The sequence below is a fragment of the Syngnathus leptorhynchus genome, unplaced genomic scaffold, assembly GCF_054491065.1.
Source record: "Syngnathus leptorhynchus isolate UIUO unplaced genomic scaffold, UIUO_Slep HiC_scaffold_52, whole genome shotgun sequence".
Lineage (NCBI taxonomy): Eukaryota > Metazoa > Chordata > Actinopteri > Syngnathiformes > Syngnathidae > Syngnathus > Syngnathus leptorhynchus.
This window is the reverse complement of record NW_028232019.1, coordinates 442,501-456,097: the sequence shown is the minus strand read 5'-3', so window position 1 is coordinate 456,097 and position 13,597 is coordinate 442,501.

Genomic DNA, 13,597 nt, shown 5'->3' with positions numbered 1-13,597 from the left:
TGGCTCCATAGCTCCATACTTCCATAGCTCTAAGTCAGAGAGTTGGCGAAAATTGCACTAAGTGCGAAAGCCCATTCATTTACAACGGCGTGTCCACAAGGCGGCGACATTTCCCCGTTACCGGTGGCTGCGCGGCGGGTGAGTGGCAGAGCTTATCCGAGCGGCTGGAACTCTGCGCCGGCTTGGTCGAGCGGCTGGCCTCGGTAGTTGAGGTACCAGGGGTGGGCCGGGGAGCTCCAGGCGGGGCTTGTGAGAGAGTGAAGCCGAGCGGCTGGAACTCTGGGCCGGCGTGGTTGAGCCACGGAGGGTGCTGGCTGGTGGCTCCATAGCTCCAGAGCTCCATACTTCCATAGCTCCATAGCTCCATACTTCCATAGCTCCAGACTTCCATAGCTCCATAGCTCCATACTTCCATAGCTCCATAGCTCCATACTTCCATAGCACCAGAGCTCCATAGCTCCATAGCACCAGAGCTCCATAGCTCCATAGCACCAGAGCTCCATAGCTCCATACTTCCATAGCACCAGAGCTCCATACTTCCATAGCACCAGTCACAGAGTTGGCGAAAATTGCACTAAGTGCGAAAGCCCATTCATTTACAACGGCGTGTCCACAAGGCGGCGACATTTCCCCGTTACCGGTGGCTGCGCGGCGGGAGAGTGGCAGAGCTCATCCGAGCGGCTGGAACTCTGCGCCGGCGTGGTCGAGCGGCTGGCCTCGGTAGTTGAGGTACCAGGGGTGGGCCGGGGAGCTCCAGGCGGGTCTTGTGAGAGAGTGAAGCCGAACGGCTGGAACTCTCGGCCGGCCTGGTCGAGCGGCTGGCCTCGGTAGTTGAGGTACCAGGGGCGGGCTGGGGAGCTCCAGGCGGGGCTTGTGAGAGAGTGAAGCCGAGCGGCTGGAACTCTGGGCCGGCGTGGTTGAGCCACGGAGGGTGCTGGCTGGTGGCTCCATAGCTCCATAGCTCCAGAGCTCCATACTTCCATAGCTCCATAGCTCCATACTTCCATAGCTCCAGACTTCCATAGCTCCATAGCTCCATAGCTCCATAGCTCCATAGCTCCAGAGCTCCATAACTCCATACTTCCATAGATCCATAGCTCCATAGCTCCATACTTCCATAGCTCCATAGCTCCATACTTCCATAGCTCCATAGCTCCAGAGCTCCATAGCTCCAGAGCTCCATAGCTCCAGAGCTCCATAGCTCCATAGCTCCATACTTCCATAGCTCCAGAGCTCCATGGCTCCATACTTCCATAGCTCCAGCCTGGCTGGCTGGTGGCTCCATAGCTCCATACATCCATAGCTCCATAGCTCCCTACTTCCATAGCTCCATAGCTCCAGAGCTCCAGAGCTCCATAGCTCCATAGCTCCATAGCTCCATACTTCCATACTTCCATACTTCCATACTTCCATACTTCCATAGCTCCATAGCTCCGTACTTCCATAGCTCCATAGCTCCATAGCTCCATACTTCCATAGCTCCATAGCTCCATAGCTCCATACTTCCATAGCTCCATAGCTCCATAGCTCCATAGCCCCAGAGCTCCATAGCTCCATAGCTCCATAGCTCCATAGCTCCAGAGCTCCAGAGCTCCATACTTCCATAGCTCCAGAGCTCCAGCCTGGCTGGTGGCTCCATAGCTCCATACTTGCAGCCACGGAGCTGGCGAAAATTGCACTAAGTGCGAAAGCCCATTCATTTACAAGGGCGTGTCCACAAGGCGGCGACATTTCCCCGTTACCGGTGGCTGCTTAGCGGGAGAGTGGCAGAGCTTATCCGAGCGGCTGGAACTCTGCGCCGGCGTGGTCGAGCGGCTGGCCTCGGTAGTTGAGGTACCAGGGGTGGGCCGGGGAGCTCCAGGCGGGGCTTGTGAGAGAGTGAAGCCGAGCGGCTGGAACTCTGGGCCGGCCTGGTCGAGCGGCTGGCCTCGGTAGTTGAGGTACCAGGGGCGGGCTGGGGAGCTCCAGGCGGGGCTTGTGAGAGAGTGAAGCCGAGCGGCTGGAAGTCTGGGCCGGCGTGGTTGAGCCACGGAGGGTGCTGGCTGGTGGCTCCATAGCTCCATAGCTCCAGAGCTCCATACTTCCATAGCTCCATAGCTCCATACTTCCATAGCTCCAGACTTCCATAGCTCCATAGCTCCATAGCTCCATAGCTCCATAGCTCCAGAGCTCCATAACTCCATACTTCCATAGATCCATAGCTCCATAGCTCCATACTTCCATAGCTCCATAGCTCCATACTTCCATAGCTCCATAGCTCCAGAGCTCCATAGCTCCAGAGCTCCATAGCTCCAGAGCTCCATAGCTCCATAGCTCCATACTTCCATAGCTCCAGAGCTCCATGGCTCCATACTTCCATAGCTCCAGCCTGGCTGGCTGGTGGCTCCATAGCTCCATACATCCATAGCTCCATAGCTCCCTACTTCCATAGCTCCATAGCTCCAGAGCTCCAGAGCTCCATAGCTCCATAGCTCCATAGCTCCATACTTCCATACTTCCATACTTCCATACTTCCATAGCTCCATAGCTCCGTACTTCCATAGCTCCATAGCTCCATAGCTCCATACTTCCATAGCTCCATAGCTCCATAGCTCCATACTTCCATAGCTCCATAGCTCCATAGCTCCATAGCCCCAGAGCTCCATAGCTCCATAGCTCCATAGCTCCATAGCTCCATAGCTCCAGAGCTCCATACTTCCATAGCTCCAGAGCTCCAGCCTGGCTGGTGGCTCCATAGCTCCATACTTGCAGCCACGGAGCTGGCGAAAATTGCACTAAGTGCGAAAGCCCATTCATTTACAAGGGCGTGTCCACAAGGCGGCGACATTTCCCCGTTACCGGTGGCTGCTTAGCGGGAGAGTGGCAGAGCTTATCCGAGCGGCTGGAACTCTGCGCCGGCGTGGTCGAGCGGCTGGCCTCGGTAGTTGAGGTACCAGGGGCGGGCTGGGGAGCTCCAGGCGGGGCTTGTGAGAGAGTGAAGCCGAGCGGCTGGAACTCTGGGCCGGCCTGGTCGAGCGGCTGGCCTCGGTAGTTGAGGTACCAGGGGCGGGCTGGGGAGCTCCAGGCGGGGCTTGTGAGAGAGTGTAGCCGAGCGGCTGGAACTCTGGGCCGGCGTGGTTGAGCAGCATGCCCGCGGAGGTGGCTCTTCCATAGGCACGGAGGGTGCTGGAGCTCCACACTTCCCTAGGCACGGAGGGTGCTGGAGCTCCACACTTCCATAGCTCCAGGCACGGAGGGTGCTGGAGCTCCACACTTCCATAGGCACGGAGGGTGCTGGAGCTCCATACTTCCATAGCTCCAGGCACGGAGGGTGCTGGAGCTCCACACTTCCATAGGCAGGGAGGGTGCTGGAGCTCCACACTTCCATAGGCACGGAGGGTGCTGGAGCTCCACACTTCCATAGGCAGGGAGGGTGCTGGAGCTCCACACTTCCATAGGCAGGGAGGGTGCTGGAGCTCCACACTTCCATAGGCAGGGAGGGTGCTGGAGCTCCACACTTCCATAGGCAGGGAGGGTGCTGGAGCTCCACACTTCCATAGGCAGGGAGGGTGCTGGAGCTCCACACTTCCATAGGCAGGGAGGGTGCTGGAGCTCCACACTTCCATAGGCAGGGAGGGTGCTGGAGCTCCACACTTCCATAGGCAGGGAGGGTGCTGGAGCTCCACACTTCCATAGGCAGGGAGGGTGCTGGAGCTCCACACTTCCATAGGCAGGGAGGGTGCTGGAGCTCCACACTTCCATAGGCAGGGAGGGTGCTGGAGCTCCACACTTCCATAGGCAGGGAGGGTGCTGGAGCTCCACACTTCCATAGGCTGGGAGGGTGCTGGAGCTCCACACTTCCATAGGCAGGGAGGGTGCTGGAGCTCCACACTTCCATAGGCAGGGAGGGTGCTGGAGCTCCACACTTCCATAGGCAGGGAGGGTGCTGGAGCTCCACACTTCCATAGGCAGGGAGGGTGCTGGAGCTCCACACTTCCATAGGCAGGGAGGGTGCTGGAGCTCCACACTTCCATAGGCAGGGAGGGTGCTGGAGCTCCACACTTCCATAGGCAGGGAGGGTGCTGGAGCTCCACACTTCCATAGGCAGGGAGGGTGCTGGAGCTCCACACTTCCATAGGCAGGGAGGGTGCTGGAGCTCCACACTTCCATAGGCAGGGAGGGTGCTGGAGCTCCACACTTCCATAGGCTGGGAGGGTGCTGGAGCTCCACACTTCCATAGGCAGGGAGGGTGCTGGAGCTCCACACTTCCATAGGCAGGGAGGGTGCTGGAGCTCCACACTTCCATAGGCAGGGAGGGTGCTGGAGCTCCACACTTCCATAGGCAGGGAGGGTGCTGGAGCTCCACACTTCCATAGGCAGGGAGGGTGCTGGAGCTCCACACTTCCATAGGCAGGGAGGGTGCTGGAGCTCCACACTTCCATAGGCAGGGAGGGTGCTGGAGCTCCACACTTCCATAGGCAGGGAGGGTGCTGGAGCTCCACACTTCCATAGGCACGGAGGGTGCTGGAGCTCCACACTTCCATAGCTCCAGGCACGGAGGGTGCTGGCACATCCACACTTCCAGCCACGGAGCATGCTGGCACTTCCACCTTGCTTGCTAAGTCGGCGTGATCTTGCCCAAAAAGTCCCTCCTCACCTCCAGCTGGAAGTGGAAAAAAATCCTCCACCTGCTTGGCCGAGGTTCTGGAAGCCAGCAGCTCGCAGAATGTTGCCAAAGTTTCACTGGAAGGAAAAGAAAAGAGAAGACCGAGTGCGCATTTCACCTACCGCCGAATGTCCACAAGAGGGAAGTGTCACTCCGTCGCAGAATCTGCGCCGACGCACTCGGCACCCTTCGAATTTATGGTGCCGGTGCGGGTGTTCTGGGTGCAAAAAGGCCGCCCAAGTGGTAGAAAAAAATCAGACTTCGTCTCTTAGGTCGAAATTAATGCCAAGTTTTGAATTGCGCTGGCAGGGGTGGACCAGGGCCCGTTAGAAGTGCTTAACCGAGGTCCTGGAAGCCTAACCCGGCGTGATCTTGTGCAAATAGCCGCTGCTGAGCTCCAGCTGGAAGTGTAAAAAGAACCGGGCTGGTTCAAAAAAAGAACCGGGCGACCCGGTAAAATTGCTTAGCCGAGGTCCTGGAAGCCTAACCCGGCGTGATCTTGTGCAAAAAGCCGCTCCCGAGCTCCAGCTGGAAGTGTAAAAAGAACCAGGCTGGATAAAAAAAGAACCGGGCTGGATAAAAAAAAGAACCGGGCGACCCGTTAAAATTGCTTAGCCGAGGTCCTGGAAGCCTAACACGGGGTGATCTTGTGCAAAAAGCCGCTCCCGAGCTCCAGCTGGAAGTGTAAAAAGAACCGGGCTGGATAAAAAAAGAACCGGGCTGGATCAAAAAAGAACCGGGCGACCCGTTAAAATTGCTTAGCCGAGGTCCTGGAAGCCTAACACGGCGTGTTCTTGTGCAAAAAGCCGCTCCCGAGCTCCAGCTGGAAGTGTAAAAAGAACCGGGCTGGATAAAAAAAGAACCGGGCTGGATCAAAAAAAGAACCGGGCGACCCGTTAAAATTGCTTAGCCGACGTCCTGGAAGCCTAACACGGCGTGATCTTGTGCAAAAAGCCGCTCCCGAGCTCCAGCTGGAAGTGTAAAAAGAACCGGGCTGGATAAAAAAAAGAACCGGGCTGGATCAAAAAAGAACCGGGCGACCCGTTAAAATTGCTTAGCCGAGGTCCTGGAAGCCTAACACGGCGTGTTCTTGTGCAAAAAGCCGCTCCCGAGCTCCAGCTGGAAGTGTAAAAAGAACCGGGCTGGATAAAAAAAGAACCGGGCTGGATCAAAAAAAGAACCGGGCGACCCGTTAAAATTGCTTAGCCGACGTCCTGGAAGCCTAACACGGCGTGATCTTGTGCAAAAAGCCGCTCCCGAGCTCCAGCTGGAAGTGTAAAAAGAACCAGGCTGGATAAAAAAAGAACCGGGCTGGATAAAAAAAAAAAGAACCGGGCGACCCGTTAAAATTGCTTAGCCGAGGTCCTGGAAGCCTAACACGGCGTGATCTTGTGCAAAAAGCCGCTCCCGAGCTCCAGCTGGAAGTGTAAAAAGAACCGGGCTGGATAAAAAAAAGAACCGGGCTGGATAAAAAAAGAACCGGGCGACCCGTTAAAATTGCTTAGCCGAGGTCCTGGAAGCCTAACACGGCGTGTTCTTGTGCAAAAAGCCGCTCCCGAGCTCCAGCTGGAAGTGTAAAAAGAACCGGGCTGGATAAAAAAAGAACCGGGCTGGATCAAAAAAAGAACCGGGCGACCCGTTAAAATTGCTTAGCCGACGTCCTGGAAGCCTAACACGGCGTGATCTTGTGCAAAAAGCCGCTCCCGAGCTCCAGCTGGAAGTGTAAAAAGAACCAGGCTGGATAAAAAAAGAACCGGGCTGGATAAAAAAAAAAAGAACCGGGCGACCCGTTAAAATTGCTTAGCCGAGGTCCTGGAAGCCTAACACGGCGTGATCTTGTGCAAAAAGCCGCTCCCGAGCTCCAGCTGGAAGTGTAAAAAGAACCGGGCTGGATAAAAAAAAGAACCGGGCTGGATAAAAAAAAGAACCGGACGACCCGTTAAAATTGCTTAGCCGAGGTCCTGGAAGCCTAACACGGCGTGATCTTGTGCAAAAAGCCGCTCCCGAGCTCCAGCTGGAAGTGTAAAAAGAACCGGGCTGGATAAAAAAAGAACCGGGCTGGATAAAAAAAAGAACCGGGCGACCCGTTAAAATTGCTTAGCCGAGGTCCTGGAAGCCTAACACGGCGTGATCTTGTGCAAAAAGCCGCTCCCGAGCTCCAGCTGGAAGTGTAAAAAGAACCGGGCTGGATAAAAAAAAGAACCGGGCTGGATCAAAAAAGAACCGGGCGACCCGTTAAAATTGCTTAGCCGAGGTCCTGGAAGCCTAACCCGGCGTGATCTTGCCCGAAATTCGGCCTCTATACTTCCATTTTAGGTACCAGGCGCTCATAGTGTGTTGGTCCCACTAGTCAGTGTACTGGTCCCACTCGCTAGTGTACTGGTCCCCCTAGTCAGTGTACTCATCCAGTTACCCCCCGTTTTCCAAAACACAATCGGCACGTATAAGGGGGGGACTCCTGAGAGAGATGAGGTATATGCCAGCGCAACACCAATCCGCTCCGCGCTGGTTCCCATGTCGGCTACGGATGAATAAAACCAGCCTGTCCCCCCTGGAGCTCACGAGACACGGAATTTTTTCTAAGTGCCAACGGCTCTTCCGAGCAAACGTTACCGCTCCGGCTGGTTCCCCCGTCGGCCTCGAATGACGAAAAATGCCGGTCTCCGCCCGGAGCTCATGGCAAACGAAAAATTTTCTAAGTGCCAACGGCACTTGCGAGCGAATGTGTCCGCTCGGCGCTGGTTCCCGGGTCGAACCCGGAAGACGAAAAACGCCGGTCTCCGCCCGGAGCTCATGGCAAACGAAAAATTTTCTAAGTGCCAACGGCACTTGCGAGCGAATGTGTCCGCTCGGCGCTGGTTCCCGGGTCGAACCCGGAAGACGAAAAACGCCGGTCTCCGCCCGGAGCTCATGACAAACGAAAAATTTTCTAAGTGCCAACGGCACTTGCGAGCGAATGTGTCCGCTCGGCGCTGGCTCCCGGGTCGAACGGCTAAGTGTCAACTTTCGAAAAAACGACTAAGTGTCGCCTCTCTGAAAAAACGGCTAAGTGTCGCCTCTCTGAAAAAACGACTAAGTGTCGCCTCTCTGAAAAAACGACTAAGTGTCGCCTCTCTGAAAAAACGGCAAAGTGCCCACGGCTCTGCGGGCTCGTGCATCCGACCCGCGCCGGTTCCCCAGCCGGCCTGAAATAAGGCAAAACCAGCCTCTCCCCCTGGAGCTCAGAGCCAATTGTGGCGAAAAAACGACTAAGTGTCAACTTTCGAAAAAACGGCTAAGTGTCAACTTTCGAAAAAACGGCTAAGTGTCGACTTTCGAAAAAACGACTAAGTGTCGCCTCTCTGAAAAAACGACTAAGTGCCCACGGCTCTGCGGGGCTTGTGAGTCCGCCCCGCGCCGGTTCGGCAGTCGGCCTCAAAAAGCGAAAAATCAGCCTCTCTCCCTGGAGCTCACCAAAAATTTGTCGAAATTTTTCTAAGTTCTCCTCGAGGTACCAGGGGGTGAGGTACCCGGGCTAAGATGCAGTACCTTTTTTGGTCTTCAGGTGCGCCAGAGTACAATGAAATGGTCCCAGTAGTCAGTGTACTCATCGACTTTCCCCCCGTTTTCCAAAGCACCTCCTTTACGAGTATGGAGGAGATGGTGCTGGTCTCCCCACGGCGTCGGACACGCCGTCCTCGACAGCACAAGGTCGGATAGAAGACCTGGAAAGCGCCGTGGCACGCGCTGGAGGTGGGCACTGTGGCGAAAAAACGACTAAGTGTCAACTTTCGAAAAAACGACTAAGTGTCAACTTTCGAAAAAACGGCTAAGTGTCAACTTTCGAAAAAACGACTAAGTGTCACCTCTCTGAAAAAATGGCAAAGTGTCGCCTCTCTGAAAATTTTCTAAGTGCCCACGGCTCTGCGGGCTCGTGCATCCGAGCCGCGCCGGTTCTGCAACCGGCCTAGAATGACGAAAAATAACGGTCTCCTCCTGGAGCTCACAGCCAATTGTGGCGAAAAAGTGGCAAAGTGCCCACGGCTCTGCGGGCTCGTGCATCCGAGCCGCGCCGGTTCTGCAGCCGGCCTAGAATGACGAAAAATAACGGTCTCCTCCTGGAGCTCACAGCCAACTTGGCAAAAAGTTTCTAAGTGCCCACGGCCCTGCTGAGCTTTGGCGTCCGCCCAGCGCCGGTTCCGCAGTCGGCCTCGAATGACGAAAAATAACGGTCTCCTCCTGGAGCTCACAGCCAACTTGGCAAAAAGTTTCTAAGTGCCCACGGCCCTGCTGAGCTTTGGCGTCCGCCCAGCGCCGGTTCCGCAGTCGGCCTCGAATGACGAAAAATAACGGTCTCCTCCTGGAGCTCACAGCCAACTTGGCAAAAAGTTTCTAAGTGCCCACGGCCCTGCCGAGCTTTGGCGTCCGCCCAGCGCCGGTTCCGCAGTCGGCCTCGAATGACGAAAAATAACGGTCTCCTCCTGGAGCTCACAGCCAACTTGGCAAAAAGTTTCTAAGTGCCCACGGCCCTGCCGAGCTTTGGCGTCCGCTCAGCGCCGGTTCCGCAGTCGGCCTCGAATGACGAAAAATAACGGTCTCCTCCTGGAGCTCACAGCCAACTTGGCAAAAAGTTTCTAAGTGCCCACGGCCCTGCCGAGCTTTGGCGTCCGCCCAGCGCCGGTTCCGCAGTCGGCCTCGAATGACGAAAAATAACGGTCTCCTCCTGGAGCTCACAGCCAACTTGGCAAAAAGTTTCTAAGTGCCCACGGCCCTGCCGAGCTTTGGCGTCCGCTCAGCGCCGGTTCCGCAGTCGGCCTCGAATGACGAAAAATAACGGTCTCCTCCTGGAGCTCACAGCCAACTTGGCAAAAAGTTTCTAAGTGTCACATCTCTGAAAAAACGACTAAGTGTCAACTTTCGAAAAAACGGCTAAGTGTCAACTTTCGAAAAAACGGCAAAGTGTCACATCTCTGAAAAAACGGCTAAGTGTCGACTTTCGAAAAAACGGCTAAGTGTCAACTTTCGAAAAAACGGCAAAGTGTCACATCTCTGAAAAAACGGCTAAGTGTCGACTTTCGAAAAAACGGCTAAGTGTCAACTTTCGAAAAAAACGGCTAAGTGTCGCCTCTCTGAAAAAACGGCAAAGTGTCAACTTTCGAAAAAACGACAGTGTCGCCTCTCTGAAAAAACGACTAAGTGTCGACTCTGAGAAAATGGCAAAGTGCCCACGGCTCTGCGGGCTCGTGCATCCGACCCGCGCCGGTTCCCCAGCCGGCCTGAAATAAGGCAAAACCAGCCTCTCCGCCTGGAGCTCAGAGCCAACTTGGCGAATATTTTCTAAGTGCCCACGGCTCTGCGTGGCTACGGCGTCTGCCCAGCGCCGGTTCCTGGGTCGAACCCCGAGGACGAGGAATGCCGGTCTCCGCCTGGAGGTCCCAGCTTAATCGGCGAAAATTTTCTAAGTGCCCACGGCTCTACCGGGCTCGTGCATCCGACCCGCGCCGGTTCCCCAGCCGGCCTGAAATAAGGCAAAACCAGGCTCTCCCCCTGGAGCTCAGAGCCAATTGTGGCGAAAAAACGACTAAGTGTCAACTTTCGAAAAAACGACTAAGTGTCAACTTTCCAAAAAAACGGCTAAGTGTCGACTTTCGAAAAAACGGCTAAGTGTCAACTTTCGAAAAAACGACTAAGTGTCGCCTCTGAAAAAACGACTAAGTGTCGCCTCTCTGAAAAAACGACTAAGTGCCCACGGCTCTGCGGGGCTTGTGAGTCCGCCCCGCGCCGGTTCGGCGGTCGGCCTCAAAAAGCGAAAAATCAGCCTCTCTCCCTGGAGCTCACCAAAAATTTGTCGAAATTTTTCTAAGTTCTCCTCGAGGTACCAGGGGGTGAGGTACCCGGGCTAAGGTGCAGTACCTTTTTTGGTCTTCAGGTGCGCCAGAGTACAATGAAATGGTCCCAGTAGTCAGTGTACTCATCGACTTTCCCCCCGTTTTCCAAAGCACCTCGTTTACGAGTATGGAGGAGATGGTGCTGGTCTCCCCACGGCGTCGGACACGCCGTCCTCGACAGCACAAGGTCGGATAGAAGACCTGAAAAGCGCCGTGGCACGCGCTGGAGGTGTCACTGTGGCGAAAAAGTGACTAAGTGTCAACTTTCGAAAAAACGGCTAAGTGTCAACTTTCGAAAAAACGGCTAAGTGTCAACTTTCGAAAAAACGACAAAGTGTCACCTCTCTGAAAAAACGGCAAAGTGTCAACTTTCGAAAAAACGACTAAGTGTCAACTTTCGAAAAAACGACTAAGTGTCACCTCTCTGAAAAAATGGCAAACTGTCAACTGCGAATGTGGTGGTGCATGGAAGGAAGTGGAGGACGGCCGCCTCCTTAAACACAGGCCGAAGAGGAGCGTCAGGGCCGGCTCCTTAAACACGGACCGAGTGTCGCCCTTAACACAGACCAAGCGGAGGACGGCCGCCTCCCTAAATACAGGCCGAACCGGAGCGCGAGGGCCGCTCCTTAAACACGGACCGAGTGTCGCCCTTAACACAGACCAAGGGGAGGACGGCCGCCTCCTTAAACACAGGCCGGAGAGGAGCGTCAGGGCCAGGCTCCTTAAACACGGACCGAGTGTCGCCCTTAACACAGACCAAGCGGAGGACGGCCGCCTCCCTAAATACAGGCCGAACCGGAGCGCGAGGGCCAGGCTCCTTAAACACGGACCGAGTGTCGCCCTTAACACAGACCAAGGGGAGGACGGCCGCCTCCTTAAACACAGGCCGGAGAGGAGCGTCAGGGCCAGGCTCCTTAAACACGGACCGAGTGTCGCCCTTAACACAGACCAAGCGGAGGACGGCCGCCTCCCTAAATACAGGCCGAACCGGAGCGCGAGGGCCAGGCTCCTTAAACACGGACCGAGTGTCGCCCTTAACACAGACCAAGGGGAGGACGGCCGCCTCCTTAAACACAGGCCGAACCGGAGCGCGAGTGTTGCTCCTTAAACACGGACCGAGTGGAGGACGGCCGCCTCCTTAAACACAGGCCGAACAAAATGACACAAAGTGTCAACTGCGAATGTTGTCCATCCAAGGAAGGAGCGTGATGCCCGGCCGGCTCCTTAAACACAGGCCGAGAGTCGCCCCGGACGGTCCGCCTCGCGGCGCCCGTCCGCTCGGATAAAATGACACAAAGTGTCAACTGCGAATGTTGTCCATCCAAGGAAGGAGCGTGATGCCCGGCCGGCTCCTTAAACACAGGCCGAGAGTCGCCCCGGACGGTCCGCCTCGCGGCGCCCGCCCGCTCGGATAAAATGACACAAAGTGTCAACTACGAATGTTGTCCATCCAAGGAAGGAGCGTGATGCCCGGCCGGCTCCTTAAACACAGGCCGAGAGTCGCCCCGGACGGTCCGCCTCGCGGCGCCCGTCTGCTCGGATAAAATGACACAAAGTGTCAACTGCGAATGTTGTCCATCCAAGGAAGGAGCGTGATGCCCGGCCGGCTCCTTAAACACAGGCCGAGAGTCGCCCCGGACGGTCCGCCTCGCGGCGCCCGCCCGCTCGGATAAAATGACACAAAGTGTCAACTGCGAATGTTGTCCATCCAAGGAAGGAGCGTGATGCCCGGCCGGCTCCTTAAACACAGGCCGAGATTCGACCCCGGACGGGCCGTTTTCTCCCGGCGCCCGCCCGCGTACGCCCCCCATCCCCGGTCGCCCGTCTGCTCCCGGCGGGCCTCCGAGTACCCCCTCACCCAACTGACCGACTGGCACTCATGACCCGCCTTGGTAGGGCCCCCATCGGCCTCGGCTCGTCCGACGTCGGGTGGACGGTTCCTACCCACTGCGGGTCGCACTCTAGCGCCCCGGCCGCCGCGTGAGCGTGCGCTCCCCGCGCCGCCCCGCAGGCCCCGGCGCGACCGTACTGCGGCGAGACCGAGACGACCCGGTTTGGCATCCATCCCACCTAGCCACGATCCACGGAGGCCGAGCGAGCGGCTGAGTGTCGGGCGCCGCGCGTGCGAGCGTCCGCCGGCCGCGCCGGTCCTTCCGCGAATGTCGTTTCTCAAACCCTCCGGCTTGATAGCGGCGGCACCACGGGAAGCCGTCCACACACACCGTCCGACCTCTATCCGAAAAGCCTTCCCGACCAACCGCGGTCGCGGGGGCGTCTGTCGCTCCGCATCGGGGGGGCGTATGGCTTCCGCGCTACGCGCTGCGGGCTCGGGGGGGGCGCAACGGCTGAGTCTGACTCGGCCGGGGCGCAGCTTCCCTCCCGGCAGTCAGCAATAGTGCCGATCGCGCCTGCCACCAGCCCCCTCCCCGACGGGTTCGTCGGCGCCGGCTGGCCGCCGTCCGCCTTCGTTCCCCGAGGGTTCCCAACCAGCGCCGATCCAACTCCGCATCCTGGCCGCACGCAGTGCGTGCCTCGCGCGGGTAAGTCGCCGGCGCAGCGCCGCAGCTCCCGACCCCCGCGTACGGGAATAGTTGAGGGCCTCAGCGGGCCGAACCGACCGAGTCCGACTCGGGCCGGGGCGCAGATTCCCGCTTGGGTGACCGAACGTTCTCTGCTCGGGCCGGAGGGCCGACGCCCGTCCCCCCCCGTCGTCCCCCACGGACCGCCTCCGAGGCCACTTCGCACGGCTCATCCTCGGCTCCCTACCAATGCTTAATCGATGGGGCCGCCCGGCCGGATTCGCGCCCCCCTGTCCACCGCGAGTCTCCCCAGACTAACCCGAGTTACCGCCCAGCTCGCCTAACCTTGCACTCGCTCTGCCAAACGGTCGTGTAGTCGGCGGGGCCGTCCTACGGGTCGCCCTCCGTCCCCAAACGCGCGGCGGGATAGCGGCAAGGCGGCGGCGGCGGCCAGCGGCGTCGGGGCGCTCGCACCGGAGAAGAGGCGTCTTACGAGGCCGGGCGCAGCTCCCTCTCGTTTACTTGCTGAGTAGCGGCGCTCGAAGGTTCCGCGGCGAGCGCGGCTC